At 61.3% G+C, this 19307-nt stretch overlaps 1 protein-coding gene across 3 annotated transcripts in view; it reads left to right on the top strand.

The window, feature by feature from the left end:
• The first annotated feature begins 1952 nt into the window (after positions 1-1952).
• Positions 1953-19307, top strand: part of RAI1 (retinoic acid induced 1) — a 105941-nt gene continuing 88586 nt past the window's right edge. For all 3 annotated transcript variants that reach the window (XM_059907361.1, XM_059907358.1, XM_059907354.1), the window contains exon 1: positions 1953-2125. The gene's annotated coding sequence lies outside the window, so the exon portion shown is untranslated. The remainder of the gene's footprint in view (positions 2126-19307) is intronic.

Below are 19307 nucleotides of genomic sequence, written 5' to 3'. Positions count from 1 at the left end.
ATAAAATTGGGTTGTTTTAAGCCACTAAATGTGTGGTCATTTGTCGCAGCAGCCCTAGGAAACTCACACCCACGGAAAGCATCTGGTGCACAACGAGCGCTCAGAATGGCAGTGGTTAGTGCCTAGACCACGCCATCTCCTCCTCCCCCCGGGACGCCCCCTCTTCTCACCGCCCACTGAGGTCCCTGGTGCCAGGCCTTCCCTGGGTTCTCCCCAGAGCAGGGGAGGGCAGGGAGGGCAGGAGGCTGGACACGGCAGGGGGTAGAAGCCCCTGGATGTATGGAAGCCCCGTTCCCCCTCCTCTAGCTTGTGACCTAAAGTACTAACAGCGTTCACAGCCTCCAGGCTCCGGGCTCGACGCTCCACACTCCCACCTCCTTTAGTCCTCAGGAACCCCGGGAAGTAGGTGCCACTCTTACCCCCATTTTACAGATGAGGAAACTGCGACTCAGCATGTTAACTGGTTTTTCCAAAGCCTCCCAGCTGGGCCCAGAGAAGCCAGACTTAGAGACGAGGTCTGTCTCCCCCAGAACCTGTGCTTAAAACCACGCTGTGCACCCTCTTATCCCACTTCTGTCCGGCTCTCAAGCTCGCCCTCGGGGGTGGTGGCTGAGTTGGGTGCAGGTCTTGGGTCTTGCTTGTCACCTTAGCTTGAGACCCTGGACAGATGACTTCACTGCTCTGTGCCTCAGTTTCCTCGTGAACAAAAGTGGTGGGTTTGCCTCCTGGGGGGTGGAGGGGCCGTGGGTGTCAGGATCAGATGAGAGGACGTGTAGACAGGGGGACAGTCCTCTGTCACAGAGTAAGAGCACCGTACCCACCACCTGGCCTTACCTACAGGTGAGGATGCTGAAGTTCCCGGGACCCTGACTCCTTGGGAACCCTCCCCTGCTCGTGGGACCAACAGACCCCAGAGGCCGGGTGGAAGCAGGAGGCCTTCTGCCTCAGCTGTGGCGAGTGGAGGCTTTGGGGCAGGAAGTCAGGGAGTCTGTAAGCTCATAATAGGTTCACTCACCCATTCATTCAGCATTCCTCTGCCCAAGCTCTGCCAATGGCACTAGAATTGCATCCAAGGTCCCCACCAGGCCCTGGTAGCCCTACGGCTCTGCCTGTCCCCCTGCTCTCTCCTGCCTCAGGGCCTTTGCACTTGCTCCTCCCCCTGCCAGGAACGGTCAGTTCCCTGCCCACACCCGGCTAAGTAGCCCCTGTTCTTCACTTCACTAATGACTAGCGCTCATTACTCCCTGGAACGATCTTCCTCACGTGTGGAAGCATTTGTTTGCTGTCTGTCTCTGCCCACCAGGGTGCCAGCCCCATGACGACAGGACCACTTGTCTCTGCTGATTTTGCGTCCAGCGAGGTGCCAGTAAGTGAAGAAATCCATGCTCGGCGGCCTACTGAGCTTAGGGGTCGGAACGTTTCCCAGACTGTGAAGGGGAGGTCACAGGAGGGCTGTGGTGGGTGAGGGCGGGAGCCTGGCCCAGGGACCCGGCCAGAGCCTGGGAGCATCTGAAGACCGGTGCCGGTCCACGTCCTCCGCCCGAGGTTCCGGCCCCGACCCCGACCCCGGCCCGCGAGTCCTTGAGGGCCCCCCCGGAGTCCCCCGGCCAAGCCCCCTCCCCCCAGGTCCGCGGCGGGCGCGGGCCGCCAGGGGGTGCTGTCGGGGCGCGCGGCCCACCTGGCTCCCGGGCGGCGAGCGAGCGCAGCCAGGCGGCCGGGAACTTTTCTCCTCGCGCTCTCGCCGCCTTCTCCCCCCGCGCGCCGCCCGCCGCCGGCTCTTCCTGCGCGGAGGGGACCGCATTTCCCCGCGGCCCTGCGACGCCAGCAGGCCCGGCGGTGCGCAGCCAGGGCCCGGTCCCCGCGCCCCGGGCGCCGCCCCTGCCCGCGGCTGCGCTCGGAAGGCGAGGTGCGGAGCGAGGCGCGGCCGGAGCGAGAGCGCGCCGAGCAGGCCGCCCAGCCCGCCGCCCGAGCGCCGGCTCGAGGAGGGGGCGCCGAGGCCCACCCTCTTTCCTGCCTGGCTGCTGGCCGGCCGGGCCGCCGCGTCCCGACGCCCATGGCCGCCCGGGTCTCCGGGCAGAGAAGTCGCAGCGCCAGACCCCGGGCCCCCGAGTGAGCGCGCGCTGAGGTGAGCACCGGGCGGGGGGGCGGGGGGCTGCGGGGAAGTGCTTTGTGTGCGGGGGGCGCGAGGTCACCGGATGGCCGTCCGGGGAGCTGCGGGGTGCGGGCGCGAGGAGCGAGGGTCGCGGGTGCGGGGGCTGTGCGCGCGGTGGCGCCGGGGGTCAGCCGAGTGCGGGTGGGGACCGGGGCGTTCGCGCGGCGCCGGGGCCGGAGGCGAGCTTTGTGAGTGCGTCCGGGTGGGGGGCGGGGAGCCGACTTCTGCGGGGGGACTCGGGGCCGGACGGGCCACGGCGTGGGAGCCAGGGCCTCGAGGGACGGCGAGGGCCGTGGTGGGGAGGGGTGGCGCGCGGGGCTCTCAGCGGAGCCCGCGGCGGTGCCCCCTCGCGGGCGGCGGCGCCCGGGCCTGTGCGCAGGCCGCGCGACCCGGCAGGAAGCGGCCCCGGAGGCCGGGGAGCTCCGACGCGGGCAGGCCCGGGGCGCGCGGGCCTTTCGGGGTGACGTCACGGTGGGGGCTCCGGCCACGCGAGTCCCGTGTCCCCGGACGGACGGCGGCGCGCCGGTCGGGTCCCTGGCCCCGCGGCTCCGCGCCTGGGAGGCAGGGGACCCGGGAGGAGGACGCGGGGACCGGGCGCAAGGCAGTGTCGCCGAGCGCGGCGGGGGGGGAGTTGCAGGTCGCGGAGTTGACATTTGGAGCCTTGGTCGCCGGGGGCGGCCGAAGAGGGGCGGAGGGGAAGCGAAACACCAGACAGGCCCGAGGCCGCGGCGGCCCCAGCTTCCTGGGGCGCCCGTTTTCCCAGCGAGCTATTTCCCTTCTTGGGCTCTTGGTCGTCCTCAAATCCACGCCAGGGGCCGGAGTGCGGCCCGAGCCGTGCCCTGGTTCGGGGAGCCCCCGACGGGCGCGGCGCTGGGGCTCAGGGCCTGAATGGAGACGGCTGCCGAGAGTAACAATGCGCTACTGGGGGGCTGGGGGAGGGGAGGCAGCGCGCCTGAATGGCGACCCGGGCCCCGGGCTTCCCAGGCTTTCCGCAGGCTCCGGTCCGGGACCCATGCGGGACCCTCACGGTTCCCTCCACCCAGAGTGCCCCCCCCCCATTTGTCTTCCAACGCAGCGGCGTGTTGAGGATTCAAGGGCATTACATCTGGTTGCAATCCAGTTTCATGCCGCTGTTGGGCTGTTAAGACCTCGCGCTGACGTCAGAGCAGGGGAATTACTTCTTTTTATTTTATCTTTTTTTAGTTGTCTGCTGCCCGGGGAGGGGAGGCGGGGTGGGTTAGGCGAGTTCTGATGTGGAGGCGCCAGCGCCGTGGGAGCCCCAGGCTGGGGGCTCTGCCTCTCTCCCCACACCGCATCCTCCATTCAGACCTGGCTCTGCCTGGGGTCAGGCGCACCCTGGGTGGGGGCAGCTCTCGCTGCAGACTCAGTGGAGGCCCCTCCCGACTGACCACACAGCTGCATTTCCAGAGGCTTCCCTGGGACGTGGCCTCAGGATCTGGAAGCTGGAAAGGAATCTTCTAGTTTCCCACCCCTCCCCCTTGACAGTGAGGGCCTCAGGAGTGTCCAGAAGGGAGTCCTTAGGAAAAGTGGCCTTCTGGGTAACAGAGGAGTGGACATAGACGTTCTGATTTGGGGGAGGCTCAGCCCCAAAACTGTGGCAAAGGCTCTCACAGGCAAGAGGCTTGGAAAGAAGGAGAATGTGTCCAGGGGTGATCCTGGCCCCAGAAGCCGAGTATGGAGTGGGCTGAGTGTGACCTTTCCCAACAGCCAGAAGCTTCTGTAGCTTCCTAAACAGAGGGGTGTCACCCGCTCCGTAAGGGTCTTTCTCTCCCTGTGGACCAGGAGGCCCCTGCAGGCAGGGACCCTGCTTATTCCTCCTTAGACTCTTTAGTCTGGACTGTGGCTTCCAGACCCTCAGCTGTGACCTATAGTAAGAAATGCATTTTAGGTCACAATTCCATTCACACCCACTGTGTGTAACGGAAAAAAAAGTTTAGTGAAATAGCTCTTTACTCTGTTATGTACCCTGGTTTGATACTTTCTGTTCTAGTCTATTTGGGTTTTTTTTTTTTTTTTTTAATTGCTTTCTGTGACCCACTAAATTGATTTCATGATCCACTAATGGGTCCTACCCAGAGTTTGAAAAAACAGGCCTAGGAAATGAGTCTGCCTTCTATTCATTCAACAAACATTAATTGAGGCCCTGACAGTTTCTCTCAATTTCTTCTTTTTGAATTACTCAGGTAAGACATGGATTTGTTCTCATTGTGAACAATGCAAATAACCCAGAAGTACACAGAGTAAAAGTGCCCCCCCAGGTAACCCCAGTTAACACCTTGAATATGGTTTGCTGTTCTCTTATGCATACATGTATCATATACACAAATACATAGTTTCCTCTTACCCCAAACGAGACCGCCCCTCAGGCCCTTAGTGGTCAGCTCCCTTTTCCTTCCTGTTGTCTTGGCGGGGTCACAGGTGGGGTGCTCCAGGGCAAGGCTTTGGGTGACTCCTGGCTCCACCACGTCCTGAATGAGTTGCTCACCTCTCTGTGCCTCTGTGTCCCCATCTGTGCAACGGGGGTAATAACAGCACCAGCCTCACAGGACTGTGGTGAAGCTTTAACAAGCGAGTGAGTCCACGTCAACCCGTGAAGCTGAGAACAGTACTTGTCCCAATAAACGTTAGCTGCCACTGTCACCATTATTATCACCACTGTCTTCCCATGGCCGTCCACGTTTGCACGTCGTTGCTTTAATGGCGCCTGTGGCTAGGCAGGGATGTCCCCCCAGCGACGTGTGGCTCCGCAGGCAGGACCAGGCGGAGCCCTGTACGCCGGGCAGCGTTCCTTCGGGAGAGGCACCTGGGCTCACTGGCCCACCAAGTATTTTCCAAGGGCCCCCCGTTTCAAAGTCCGGTGCTTAATGCACCTGCCTCCAAGGTCACAGCCCAGGGGTGAGAACCAGATGGTACCCCAGGGGACAAGTGGGAGCTCGTGCCAGGTCTTGGCAGGAAGCAGGGCCTCGCACGGAAACACTGGCAGGTGTTCTGGGGACAACGAGGGAAGGAGTGGGTCGGTGTCTTTGGCGGGACTTGGTCACGCAGGGAGGGGCAGAGGGGACCACGGAAGCCAGTTCCAGGGTGGCGGGCAGGTAGCCTGAGCTTTAGGATCCAGGGGTGAGTACGTCCCAACTTGACCAGAGTTGGGGCTTTGTGGAGGTGGGGGCTTCCTGGCAGAGGGGGCTTGGAGCAGGTGCTTGGAGCACAGGTAGGGGATGAGGGGGCGTTGCTGGCAAAGGGAACACACCAACGATCCTTCGGCAGCTGCAGCGGGCATGGCCGGTGTCCTGTGGCCAGGAGGGAGGACTTGGCTCAGAAAGAACGTGGTGGGAGAGGCTAGCTGTTGCCGCGGCCTCCTCACTGGCCTCCCTGCCTCCATCCTGCCCCCTCCCAGCGTGGGCCACACTGCAGAGTGCCCTTTCTCAACCACGGCAGTGACTCCCCGGGGCTCCTGCTGCCCTCTGAATCAAGATCTGCTCTGGGTCCTTCCCACGCCGTGCGGGCCTTTCTGGTCCTCCGCCTGCTCTGGCCCCACTCAAGCCCCGTCCCCTCCTGCCACAGCCGAGCCCCCTCCCAGGATGCAGCCCTGGCATTACTGCCTCTGTACGTTGGCCCAAGCTGTTCCTTCCACCTGGGCTGCCCTTCACCTTCCTCCCTGTGTCCCGAGACCCAAACAGACGTCCTGTCCGCTCCTTCTCTGACCTCCACGGCAGAACTGAGTCATCTCCCTTTGTCTACGGCTGAGGCATAGCATTTATCACAGAATTATCGGTAATTCTGTCCGTGTCTGTCCTCCCCAGGAGGCCAGGGCATCCAGGCCCAGAGCTCGGCCGCCTCCTCTCTGCGGCCCCGGCTCCAAGGGTGAGGCCGGGGGCGCAGGGCGCTCAGAAGTCTTCCCGGCAGGAAGGGCCGGGTGAGGTGGGGCGGGGGAGCCCAGCATTGTTTCGGGGGCCCCTGTGGGATCTTGGGGATTCTTGGGGCGCCAGTCAGGGGATTCTGTTCATCACCCTCAGAGGAGACGGGCAAGGCCAGAGAGGGGCCCCTGCTCCTTCTGGGGGGCCGAGGAGAAACTGGCTCGTCCTGTTTCCCGGGATTGAGGCAGAGCCGTGCCCCGTGCCTGGGTGGGTCACCGGGATCCGAGACTGGAATGTGACACCAGGGTGGGTGCCAGCAGCTGGAGGTGCAGATGGGGCTCGGCTGCCAGAGCAGAGCTTTTGCTCTACTGGTTCTCGAATCTGTGTGCATAGTGTGTGTGGTGGTGGGACACCGGTGGGGCGGGTGGGGAGGAGGAGGAGAGGGCGACGTGGGAAAGGACGCCTAGTCAGGAAGGACAGAAGGACGGGCCAGGAGCACCAGGGCTCTGGCGTGACCAGCCGATCGTCGCTCACCCAGCAGACACCCCCTCCCCGCCACGTTTCTGCCCCTTGGCCCTGGGCTTGCCGGCCCCGGAAATGAGATGCTCAGGGCCGGTGGACAGCAGGCGTCCAGTTTCTGCATGGTGATCGGCCTCAGGGGGAAGGGGTCCCGCAAGCCCGGAGGGGAGCTGTCAGCTAGGAGGTGTAGGGGCCCAGTGGGGGGGCTGGGGCCCCTCAGGGTGAGGACGGGCCCCTGGCTGGGGGTCCCAAGGGAGCTGGTGCAGACTACGCCGCATTTGGCCCCCTCTCCTCCCGTCCCCTCCCTGGAGACATGCCTCAGTCCAGTCTGGGCAGCAGGGCTGAGCAGGGGAGCGGCCCTGGGTTTGGAATCAGGACAGGGTTTGAGTTCCAGCTGCTGCTTCAGGAAAGTCACGCCCTCTCCATCCCCCCTCCCCCGTCCCCCCCACCGCCCCAGCACGTTTCCCCTCCTGTCCGAGAGGGGGCGGTAACTGCTGCATTCAGTGTGCTCTGTGATCTGGAAAGCATGGGGTCAGAAACACAGGCCAGCCCGGGTTCACATCCAGGTGCCACCGTCCTTTCAGGGGCTCCGTCTCCCCCCCTTTGAAACGGGCACAGTCACAGGCCCCTCCTGGCTGCTGGTGCGTGGACTCGGCAGGGACCAGTACTCTTTCTGCTGAAGGACTGTGGGGAAAGAGGTCGCTGTTATCACTCCTCCCCTAGCCTTCCCTGCGGCGATGTTGGCCCAAACCAGGAGTCTGGTGCCTGTTCCTTCCCCAGCCAGGCTGAGGTGGATGGATTGCGTGTCTCTGTCCCCCGGTGGGGCAGGTGAGAATTACAGTTTTCCGGCCAGAGTTTCTGTTTGCAAAGGGGCTTTGCCCCGGTGCTGTAGGTGGACTTGGGCGGCAGTGTAACCACAAACCCATTCATTTCTTTGTGCATTCATTCATAAATCACATACTGAGTATCTCCCGCACACCAGGGTGCTGGGAACACAGCCGTAAACACAGACTTTTTGGCCGTGAACACCTTTCAGAGTTCAGCTGCCTGGGTTCACATTCTGGCTCTGCCGCTTGCAAACTCAGACAAGTTACTTATTTGCTTTACTCATCTGTAAAATGGGGGAAATGGCAGCGCTTGCCTCATAGGGTTGTTGGGAGAATTAGTGAGTTGATGCAGATAAAATTCTTAAGACAGAGCCTGTTTTAATACATAGAAATACACAGAAGGTGCTCGAGGATGGTTCTTTTTTATTCCTGCCCTGAAGAATCTCAGCACCTGCTCGGCACTGAGGGAAGGCAGTCCAGCCAGGGCCTTCCGGAGAGGGGTGACACCCGGGAAGGGGGTGGCAGCCCTCCGAGCCCCGCCCCCAAGCCCCGGCCCAGGCAGGCCGCTGCGCCAGGTACCTCTCCAGTCAGACCTTCCGTGCAGCCCTGGGGCCAGGTATCTGCAGCCGGAGCCCAGTGGGTGAGGCCTGTCCACCTGGGAAGGTCTAACTCTCCCTGTACCAGGTGGGCTTCAGACTTCGAAAAGTAATTTCAGTATCGAGGGTTGAAGCTGAACAGGTTTTCTGATTGACATCCTCAGTTGCCAGAGGCCAGCAGACCACCTCTGGATGTCCTCAGGCAGGTTCCTCCAGCTCCCTGGGCCTCTCTTTCCTCATTTATAGACAGCAGAAACAATAGTACCGACATCATCGTTTCCCTTTTAAGAGGATTGAATGAGATGATGCCTGTAAAGCACTCAGCTGTACTTGGCACATAGCAAAGTGCTTAACGATGTTGCCTATTAGTAATAATAATTCTCAGAAAATGTAAATTAAAAACCATCTGAAAGATTTCTTCTTGGGCACTACGGCTCCTTAGAGGTGTGAAGTTGTAAGCCTCCCACTCGCTAATAGGACAAAGAATTGTTACAATGATGCAGAGACTTTGAGGCCCAGACAAGCTTAGCTGCTGAAGCAAAGCCACACGGGAGCCCAGGGCAGGGTGTGGAAGGGAGAGCAGAACTGGGTTTTAGTCGGGTGCTCTCTGATGCTTTGAGTTATTCCTGCAGCAAAATGGTAACTGGTGATCAGCACTGATACACAGCTGAGGTCAAATGGGCCTGTACTCTGGAAGCTTCTGGTCTGCTAGGGAAAATGAAATTTGTACATGATTATGATAAGAGGAAAAGAGGTAAAATAAAAATCACCCTTTCTACTGGGGGAGGAAGGGAGAGTCGTGCATTCACTCATTTTGGGGGGCGGGGTGCCAGGCCTCAGGGCAGCGGTTCTCAGCTGTGGGTGATTTTGTCCCTCAGGGGACGTTAGGCACCGCCTGGAGACATTGTTGGTTGTCTTCACGGGGGGAGGGGGGTGGACGCTGGCATCCAGTGGGTCGAGGCCAGGGATACTGCTTAGCACCCTGGGATATACAGGACCCCCCCCTCGCCCGCAACAAATTACCTGGCCCCAAATGTCAACAGTGCTGATGGGGTCTGAGCCGCCTTGCCCTGGAGAAACGGGTGACTACATGGCGGCCGCCCCGTCCTTTTGAAGCCCACAGTACCTGAAAGACATGATTCATAGATGTGGATTCAGTTGTGATCGTGTTGCAGCTAAGAAGGCGCTCCTCGCAGGGGAGGCCTAGGGGGAGGGCTTCCAGGCCGGCGGCGCGGGTGCAGCCCAAGCAAAGGCAGAGAAGCAGAAAGGCAGAGGTGTGTGGTGGGAGGAGCAGACGCCTAGTGTGTGTCTGGGGCGGCAGCAGACAATGACCCGGCCCCAGGGCTTCCAGAACCGGAAGGCCGAGGACTTCTCTGCTTTGCCTGGTTTGAGGCAACTGCGTCTCCTAGCATGCTGTGCTCTGGGGGACTGGTTGGGGGTGGGGGGAGTGCTGCCCTCCGAGGGGTCCCAGCTCTGCCCCTTCCCTCATTTGCATCCATCTGATAGGTGGGAAAGAGAAGCAGGAAAAAAAGGAGAGGAAGAACAATACTTTCATTTCAAACGCAGATAGGGATAGGGGAGATGGGAAGGAATTCGGTTTAGGGTACCTTTGAGAGGAATTCGGTTTAGGGTACCTTTGAGAGGAGCACAGAAAATCCCCACCATGGCCCAAAATAGCACTAAAAACAGACGTTTTGCCAGATCAGACTTAACTGAGTGGCTCTCTCTTGTCGAGTCCAGCAGGATGTGGATGGAGCTGGCTTTGTTCCCCTAGGGTGACATTGACCTTTGGGGCCCCCTCCCTGGCAGATTAAACAGAGAGGCCCTGGTCTCCTGGACAGGACAGGAGCCTGGGGAGCTCAGCTTGAGCGTTCCAGAGGGCCAGAGACGGTGGCAGGGGGCATGCGCGGCAGCAGGGCCAGATGGGGGAAGGCAGAGGTGCGAGAGGCCTGGTTCCTCTAATAAGTGTATGCCTGGCTCTTTGGCTGCTGAGAGGGATCGTGGAGCAAAGCCATCATTTAATGAGTGCCTGCTTTTGTGCTTGGCACTGGGTGGTCCTCTCTAAGCCTTATTAACCGCCTCATACAGATTATCAAGGAAACTGAAGCTCAGAGAGTTTAAGTGACCTGCATGAGGTCACACAGCGACCAAATGCAGAGCTGAGATTGGAAACCACATCTCTTGGGCGCCAAAGCCAGGCCCTGCCTGCTGCTCGCTCACCTCCTCATGGTGGTCACTCATCCAGTCAGCAGATAATGTCTGACTGTGAGATAGTACTGTGACCTGGTGGGAAGTTTTTAGAGTCAGAAGTGGGCTTGAATTCTGACCAGAGCAGTTTTAGTCTCTGGAAATTGGAGCTTCCTTTCATCTGTCAAGCGGGCATAACCACACCTTTACCCTGGAGTTGCTGTAAGGGTTAAACTCTGCATGGAAGGGGACAGGAAGGGGAAGAGGGAGGCCCCAGGAGGTTAGGACCTGCCCTGGGCCACCCAGCGCGGCAGGGCGCAATGAAAGAGCCCTGGGTAGAAGGAACCAGGCGAGATTGTGGTATCTCCGTGCAGTATCGGTGTTGGGTTTCTTTATTTGAACCGGGAGAGAGGGCAGCCCCACTCTGCAGGTAGAAAAGGTGGTGTGGAATGCGGGTGTTTATTTTTCTTTGCCTGTGAAAGCCTTGTTTCAGCTCAGGCCGATAGGGCTTCCCAAGACACTGCAGAGGGTGCCTGCCATGCTGAGGGGTCTGCCCAGGTGCCTGCCTAGGGTGGGCACTGAGGGGGCACCTACCAAGCCAGGCTCCCAGTGCAGCCTGTGGACCCCCAGAAAGAGTGAGGGTGGGTGAAGGCCATGAAACTGGGGCGTCCCTCTGCCTCCTCGAATTTGGCGTTTCTGGTCCCATTCATCTCCTTATCTCTGGCAGCCCCCTTGGGTTGCTGGGAAGTCAGGGGCAGCCTTCCTGATTGACAAACAAAACAGGCCTTGCTCACAAAAGGAGAGGGGAGGTTGGCTGGACCGCTCTGGCTCCCCTCCCCCTGTCCCAGCCCCTGGCTGCAGGCATCGCTCCTGCCCCACCCAGAAGACACCCTACATTCTGAGAGGCAGTGAGGGGGCTGCAAAGCCATTTTCAGTCATATCGCCCTGGCTGGTCCCCAGCCTCCAGCACTAAGGAGGTGGATTCTAGGAACGACGGGGTGGCCACGAGGCAGGGCTTGCTGTATGGTCGGCCCCTCCTTCCCTTCAGCAGGCTGGGAAGGCAGCATGGAGAGGAAGCCAGGCCGGCAGGTAGCAGAGAAAGACATCGGATCCAGGGGGAGCAGCAGAGAAAGCAAACAAACAGGGCTTTGTGTGGTTGTAGATTGGCGGCTCAGAAGGGAAGCCGGCTGGTGGGAGGGGGAGGGGGAGGAGGGGACCGCAGGCCAAGCCAGTGCTCTGGGCAGATAGGTGGCTGGAGCAGCCCAGGCTGGGTGGCCACGGAGCAGGGAGTGCCACTGTGTGTGGACAGGCGTCTGGAGTCAGCCTGGCCGAGTCCCAGCCCTGCCACTTCACTCCTTAACAGATCTGGGCTTGTTTGCCCATCGACCCGGGCAGAGCCACTCACACAGGACTGGGGAGATAAGTCATCCGGCCCGACTGGCCTGGCCTGTCGTGTGAGACCCCACCCTATGGGGATGCAGGCCAAGAAGGGGTCAGGGTCTGCCTGGCGGGCTGCCAGCTTGGCTGGGTCTCCTGGGAGGGCACTGCGGGGGCCTGGACGGCAGCCGAGCAGAGGAGTTTGCACTGTCCAGCAGCAGATGCCTGGCGTGTGGGTGGGCAGAGGCCAGCATCTCGGGCCCCAGGCCCTGGCGCGGAACGTCTGCACTGTGGTGGAGGGGCCATCTCGGGGCCAAACCCTGGATCCTAGCGGGGCTGGCCCGCCTGTCCAGGAGCGCGCAGCTCCAACTCGGGGAGAGCTTGGCAGGAGCGGGCAGGCCAGACACACAGGCAGCTGCATTATCGCCTCCGGGGCCATGTCCTCTCCTCCCCGACCTCGGGAGGGCAAACGCCCGCGCTTTCTGGCCTCCCTTCGCTCCCGGCGGCGCCCCCACCGCGGCCGCGCCGGAGCCTCCGCGCGTCCGAGCGGATGAGCGCCGCTGGGGCCGAGATCGCGACACGGGGAGGGCGGGGCGGGACTGCCGTTGCGTCGCCATGGCAGCGCCCCTCCCGGCGTGCCCCGCGCGGCCGCGGGGCGGGGCTTCCAGGCCCTGCCCCTCACCTCGCCAACCCGCGGCTTCCGGGAACCCGGGCGGGGGGGCGGGGTTTTCAGGCCCCGCCCCTCACAGCCCGCGGCTTCCGGGAACCGGGGCGCGGGGCGGGGCTTCCGGGCGGTCTGGCTTCGGCCGGGTTCTGCTCCCGCGTCTGGTGCCGGTTGCTGGGGAGCTGCGGCCGTGCGTCCTGCGCTGCCCTGCGGGGCGGGCCTGGGTTTAGCTCTGCCCCTCGCCCGCCAGCCGCCGCTCCTGCTTTGCGCCCCTTCGGGCCTCGGCCTTTCGGTGGCCCGCTAGTCACTCCCGGGCTGCCTTCTCTCCCGGGGCACTCGCTGAGCTCTGACCGCCCCCACCTGGCTTGGGCAGGCCGCTGGACGTGGTGCAGCCTTGGGCCTTGGAAGGAAGGGGGGCTCTGGGCGGGGGCAGTTGTCCTTGGCCTTTCCCGAGCCTCGCCCGGGGCACACGCACCGGGAGGGTGAGAATGGGCTTCAGCAGCTGCGGGAGGGACTTGATATGGAAAAGAACTTCTCAGGCCTGAGCTTGTTAATAAAATCACCAGGTTATAAACATGTTGATTTTAGAAAAACATTAAAATGCCGTAAGACAAGTAAAAATCCCGTATAATTCTACCCCCAGGACACACCATTGTCAACATTTTTTCTCTAGGCATGTGGTAAACAACATATGATAAATGTAATATAAGATGTGGAGTCACGCTATATATTTGGTTTTGTAAGGCACTTGGTGGTTTAATACCTTTTTTGTAATCACTATACAAGGAGGACAGGCTTATTGTAGACTTTTGGAAAATAAGGCAGGTTAAAAGAAAAGCAGTTCACCCGAACTCCCAGTCTCCAAAGGCAGCTGCATTTGACTTTTCTTCGCCCCCCGTTCACGGGGTCTCCGTTTAAGTATGCCGCCACTCCTCCCCTGTGTACCATCTGACATCCTGCTTTTCTCCCCTCCTGTTGTGGGACCTGCTCCTCTTTCCTGAGTCTGTGAGTCTGGAGGGAACTGCAACCAGGTCTTGGGAGAGCTTCAGACAAGAGTCGGGCTGGGGGGCTGCTTCCTAACTTAGTTCGCCCTCTCCCCATCTGCCGACCCCAGGAGCCCTTCCCCACAGCCACTCACTCTGATCGGCAGCTTGGGCAGGGGCCACCCAGCCTGAACAGGTACGTTTAAGACTTGTGGCCCTCGCTGAGACCCAGGCTCCAGCCGCAAGGCCACACCGAGGTCCCAGACCTCAGCCTCATCCGGGGCCTCCTTTGCCCAGCACACTCGGACTCAAAGACCCCTTGTTGGTCCTGTGGCCCACCTTCTGCTCCCTCTCTACCTCCTAGGAGCAGGTTTCTGCTGCCCTGGGCTCCTTAGCCTCTCCCCGGGGGTGTGCGGGCCTGGCACCAGGCGCAGCCTCCCTCTGCCCAGCTGCCTCTCGAGCTACAAGCCGCCCTTGCCCCCATCCGTCCCTCCTGCCAGGCCTTCTCTTCCCCATTCCTCAACAGTTCGATTCTAACACATCCCAGCCCTGTGTGAAACAGACCTTGGAAAATCAGAGTTGCCAAGGATGGATTGGCATTTAAAAGGCATCCAAGGGTTGGGAAAAGCCGAAGAGGCAAGAGAGCACAGGGCCCTGTCCCTGAGCAGCAGCAGGATTTAGTGGATGGAAAACCACAGAACGCTCCTTTCCCTGGAATAACACCCTAGGCAGAGGGGCGGCGGGTGGGGTACCGCACAGCATGCCCCACTGGCCACCACCTGCCGTCACTGCCGTGTGCTCTCCGAAGTGAAAAGATGCGGGAGGGATGTTGGGAGCCTGCAGCCAATGGCCCTGTAAATTGTATTCTTTTAGCAAGTTTATTCATGTATAAAATATGTAAGGCCTGCTTCACTTCACCTGTAGCAAGGAGGCGGCTGGGTTGGGGCTGAGATTGGTGCTCTGAGTGGTTTACTTATCTGGAGCTGCTCTTCTGGGCTGGGCACCGCCTTCCATGTGGAATTTAACCAAGTGGCAAGATGGGTGTGTGTCTGTGTGTGTTCCTGGGCTTGGGGGCTGTGTGTATGTGGCGTGTGTCTGTCAGTCTTTGGGGGGCTCTGTACATGGAGGGTGATGGTTCCTGCATCCAGGCACGTGTGTGAGTCTGTGTGTGTCGGATTGCTGAGAGTGAGCTCGTGTGTGTGATTGTGTGTACAGTGGGGTGTCTGTGTGTGATCTGTGTGTGTACAGTGGGGTGTCTGTGTTTGTGTCTGTGCGGGTGTGTTTTGATTGGGAAACAGGGGAGAGGTTTTGCGAGCGTGTCTTGGGTGCTTACATGTGCGGCGGTGTCCACGACGTGGGGGGAGGACACACGTGCTCCTCTGTGTGTCTGCATTTGTGAGCGGGTCCCCATGTGTGGCTGAGTCTGTCTGTCGTGTGTGTGTGTGTGCGTCCTGTTTCTGTGTGCACGTGGAGTGTGGCGCAGGACTTTACATCAAAAGGCAGAGGCAGCGGCCGCCGGCTGGGTTGCGGAGCATCCGCTTACAGCCCCGGGCACCGGGAGGGATGGGTGCCTGGCGCGCCTGTGTTCTGCCACCCCCGTGTGGCTGCGCCTCAGGCTCCAGGAAGGACTGGCCTTGGGGACTCAAGGGAGGCGGATGGCCCTGGGCCTCTTCCAGCAGAACCGGGCCTTCCCTGCCCTGTGACTCAGAGACCAGGGGGAACTCCAGGGTCAAGGTGGTCTGGGCCCACGTTCGACGGATGGGGAAACCGAGGTCCAAGGGCACACAGCCTGAGGTGGCCATGGCAGCCCCTAATGCCGGGCATGGCTCCGGCAGCCCCCCCGCCCAGCCCCCAGGCTTCAGCTTCCTCTTCTGTGCCTGGGGGCTTGGTTCCCAGCCATGCTCCTCTCTCACAGAGGCCAAGGCACAGAGCAGGAGGCAGGGGTTCGTCGGGGGTCACTCGGCAAGTCGAGTCCAGCCTGGAGGCAGGCAGCAAGAACAGCAAGGAATGATGGGGAGACCCGGCTCTGGGCCCCGAGTCCCAGGAGCACGTCCCAGCTCTGGGGGCGACTCTGCACCGGGGCGTCGTCTCTGTCCCTTCCCTAGCTGCAGCTCCCGGCCCAGACCCGGCCCAGTGGCATTCGGTTTTCCTCAGCCTCGTGACAGCCCTCAGCTCCCCCCACCTCAGCAGCTAACGCGTCTGTCACTACTTTCCTAATGAGGCTGCCGAGGGCCCCCCAGGACCGATGATACCTTTGCAGGCCAGCTGGCAGCTGAGAGGGTGGGCCGGCCTCAGGGTCAGGCTCGGGAGGGGGCAAGCCCCTTTCCTGCCTGCAGCCCCAGCCGCGAGGGCACTGAGGTCCGTCCAGGCCCCTGAGCCTGCTGCTTGGGGGCAGGGGGCGCCCGAAGGCTTTGGGGAGGCAGGAAAGCCCACACCGGCCACATTTTTCTTTGGCGCCGTGACTGTTTGTAGTAACAGTACTTCATCTGGCTGATAAATGTGTTTGCAGGCCTACTGTGTGCTGCCGGGGCTAAAATCAGCCGTGATCTGGCTGTTCATAAGCCCTGCCCTTGGGGAGCTGTGGCCAAAGCAGGAAAGACAGTAATTAAGTTGTTTGCATTGTTACACTTTCCCGTGTGGGGATGCGCCTTTGTCACGAGCCAAGACAGAGGCATGGGCCAAACTTGCAGAGTTTCTCTAACAGAGAGCAGGCGTCCTGTGCCTAGGCTGGGCTGTGCCAGCCCCTGAAAGGCTCAGCTAGGACTTGAATGAGTCAGGGGACCGAGACCCTTGCTGTGTGGCCCCAGGCCACTGCCCACCTTCTCTGGGCTCCGAAGGGGCTAGAAGTTCCCTTCCGGCTCCATCACCTCTGATCGGAGCTCGGGCAGCCGGTGTCTCCTCTCCCAGTGCTCTCTGCCTTCCCCGCCAGGGCCCTCGAGACATCACAAGCTACAGCCTTGACTTTGGAATGCCAGAGGCACTGCCCCAGGGGACCCCGGGGAGCCTGCCCTCAGGCCCCACCTCCTGCTCTCACAGAGGCTGCCCCTGGGCTGAAGGAAGCTGGGAAGAGACGAAGCCAGAGCGTCAGGCCCAGCCCCTCTGCAGCAGACAGAGGTGTCTGTTCCTTCATTCGCCTGCCCACGAGTGTGTCCTGCACGCCTTTATTTTTTTATTTTTAAAAATTTACTTATTATTATTTTTATTTCTGGCTACATTGGGTCTTCGTTGCTGTGAAGCCGGCTTTCTCTAGTTGTGGTGAACGGGGGGGCTAGTCTTCATTGCAGTGCGCGGGCTTCTCACTGCGGTGGCTTCTCTTGTTGAGGAACACGGGCTCTAGGCGTGCGGGCTTCAGTAGTTGTGGCTCGGGGGCTCAGTAGTTGTGGCTCTCGGGCTCAGTACTTGTGGCTCGCAGGCTCTAGAGCACAGGCTCAGTAGTTGTGGCGCACGGGCTCAGTTGCTCCGCGGCATGTGGGATCCTCCCGGCCCAGGGCTCGAACTCGTGTCCCCTGCACTGGCAGGCGGATTCCTAACCTGCGCCACCCGGGAAGCCCCTGGACGCCTTTCATTGCCGGGCACCGTGCTGTGCATTAGACCAGGTGCCACACTGGTTGCCGTCCTGCCACATCTGGCCCCCAGACCCACCTTGAAGGCCCACCAGTGTTTGGGGGGGAAAAAAGCCAATGGGTTGCCAGGGAGCGGTCCTTGGGAGACGGTCACGTCCAATTCCAGCTTACAGCTCACCTGGACTATTGTGGTCTGCTTCCCTCAAGACCACGCCTGGTGGCCCTCCTACAACCTGACACCCAGGTGGGGTGGGAAGGCACGCCTCCTCCTAGCCACAGCCCCGCGCCTCCCTGGTGTCCTGGCTGTGTTGCCCGTGGTGATGCAGCTTCCTGGTTACGAGCCCAGCCTCAGGAGCCAGACCGCCCTGTAAATCAAGTCCCTGTCCAAGCCTCAGTTTCAACAGTAAGGACCCACGAGCTCCTGGAGTCACGGGAGGGATTAAATGAGAGAATTTTTAAGGGCTTAGAACTGGCTTCAGTGTTGGCTGCTGCTCTCGTGTTGAATCGACGAGCCACCTGCAGGCTGAGACCTGGGTTCCAGCTCCCTTGCCGGGGACCCTGTGTGGCACACGCACCTCCAGGCTTGTTTCCCCAGGTGTTTCTTTGGGAGAGAGACGCCTGCCGTCCCCATTGGACCTCGTCCCTCACCGTCCAAAGACCTAGTCTTGGGACCCGGACTGGGACCCCGGGGACCTGGACCCCCCACCCCGTCCCAGGCGGGGCCCCCGTGGGTGGGGCTTCTCTTGGGACTCAGGTCCCAGCAGCCCTGGGGTCCTGTGGCCCTTGGAGGGTCTTCTCGTTCTTCTGCTAATGAGCTGCATTAATGCTTCGTGGCCTTGAGCACGGGTTTAATTGCTTCTGTCCGGCTGCCGGCCTGCGTGGCCTTCATTACCCGGAAGGTGCGCAGGGGGGAGGCTGGGGGGTGGGATGGACCAAGGTGGGCTCAGGCTGCGTGCAGGTTCGTGTAATTGATTTGCTGCCCACCCGCCCGCCCTTCCAGCGCCTGGCCAGCTCCGGCTTGGCGTTCAAGGCCCTTCGGGACCGGCTGCTGCCTGTGACCTGGCCTCACCCTCTGGCACCCACAGTAACAATGGTGGTCGCTCACTGCATGCCAGGCGCCCGGCGGGCAGTCCGTGTCACCTCTCCGAGGCCCGACACCTCCCTCTCCCACCCTCCCTGACATCCATCCCTGCTCCTCCCAGGTGAGCCTCTGTGCCCCAGGGGTGGTCTGGTCCCCCTGCTGGGGGCGGGGCAGCCCAAGGTGAGGGGAGTCAGTTCCTTGAGGCCGCCTGGTCTGGCTGTCCTGCCCCCGCATGGCACCTGGGGGTGGCACAAAGGTTGCGGCTGCGCTGTTGCCCTGAGCCCGCTGCCCGGGCTGGGGGCCCCGGGGCCGTGGGAGCAATGGAAACCTTCCAGAGCCTTGAGGCTTAAGGTGTTCCCGGTGGGACCTGCCTCTGCTCCTCCCCAGCCCACCAGCTGAGCTTCGGGGGTGCGCCCCAGTCCAGGGCAGCTCACGTCCCCTTCCCCCGCGGGGTCCTTCCCTCCCACCCTCTCCTCTCCCTCGGGGGGAGGGGGAGAAGGGAAGGGAGACAGGAGAGCTGGTCAGCGGTTTCCCCCAGATGGCCTTCTCCTCCCTGCCCTCTCCCCTCCCCTTGCACCCCAGCCCCTCCGTTAGCCCCCTCCAGCCCACCCCCTCTGGTCTGCACCACCCGTGTCTCCCGAGTGGGCTCCTGCGTCCCCCTCCCCTCGTGCCACCTCAGAGACAGAACCATAAAGGGTAACGCAGTGCCCCTCTGTGGACGCCGACCCCGGCCCTGTCAAGTTGGGGCTCTGCCTGCCAAGGATCTCTGTCTGGGCGGGTGGCCTTAGGAGGGAATCCCTGTACTGCAGTGTGAAAAGCACCAAGTTGGGGGAAGCAGAGAGCGTCTTTGAGCCCAGACCGGGAAGGTTAGGGGAGGCTTCTAAGCCCGGCCTGGAAGGATGAGTGTGAGCTCCTCAGAGAGGCTGGGAATAGCCCTCTAGGAAGGGGGGCAGTTGGAGCAAAGGCCTGGCGGACGGTTCGGGGCAGGGGGTAAGGGATAAGCACACAAAGCCCAAGCGCACAGATGGAGGTGAGGCCTGAGGCTGGAGATGTGGGCAGAGGTCTCTTTGCCACTCAACACTCTTAGTGGTTCACTGCTGCCCAGAGGGCCAGATGCGTCCCTCTGAACTCAGGCCACCTCATCTCAGGACACAGCCTGGCCTCAGCCTGGTTCCCTCCACCAGCACAACCCTTGGTGTTTATTGTGGGCCGACTGTGTGTGTGCAGGTGGTGGCGGGGGGGCGGGTGTTGGCAGTGACTCTGTGGCTCTGGGGCAGTTGGGCCTGCTGGGTGGGCCTCTTCTGTTTTCCTGGGGTCCTGGCACAGCTGGCCTGCAGCCAGGACTCGGCCTGCTCCGTGCTGGCCCAGTGTCCTTGCAGACAGGATGGAGGTGAACGGGCAGGCTGCCAGGGGCGTCAGGTGGCATCCCAGCCGGGCGGACGGTCCTCCCTGTTTAATGAGGTGGTGGAAAGCTGGAGGGCGG

This window comes from Balaenoptera ricei, chromosome 20 (assembly GCF_028023285.1).
Source record: "Balaenoptera ricei isolate mBalRic1 chromosome 20, mBalRic1.hap2, whole genome shotgun sequence".
Lineage (NCBI taxonomy): Eukaryota > Metazoa > Chordata > Mammalia > Artiodactyla > Balaenopteridae > Balaenoptera > Balaenoptera ricei.
Note: the sequence above shows the minus strand (reverse complement) of the source record. Positions and strands in the feature narration are given on the sequence as shown.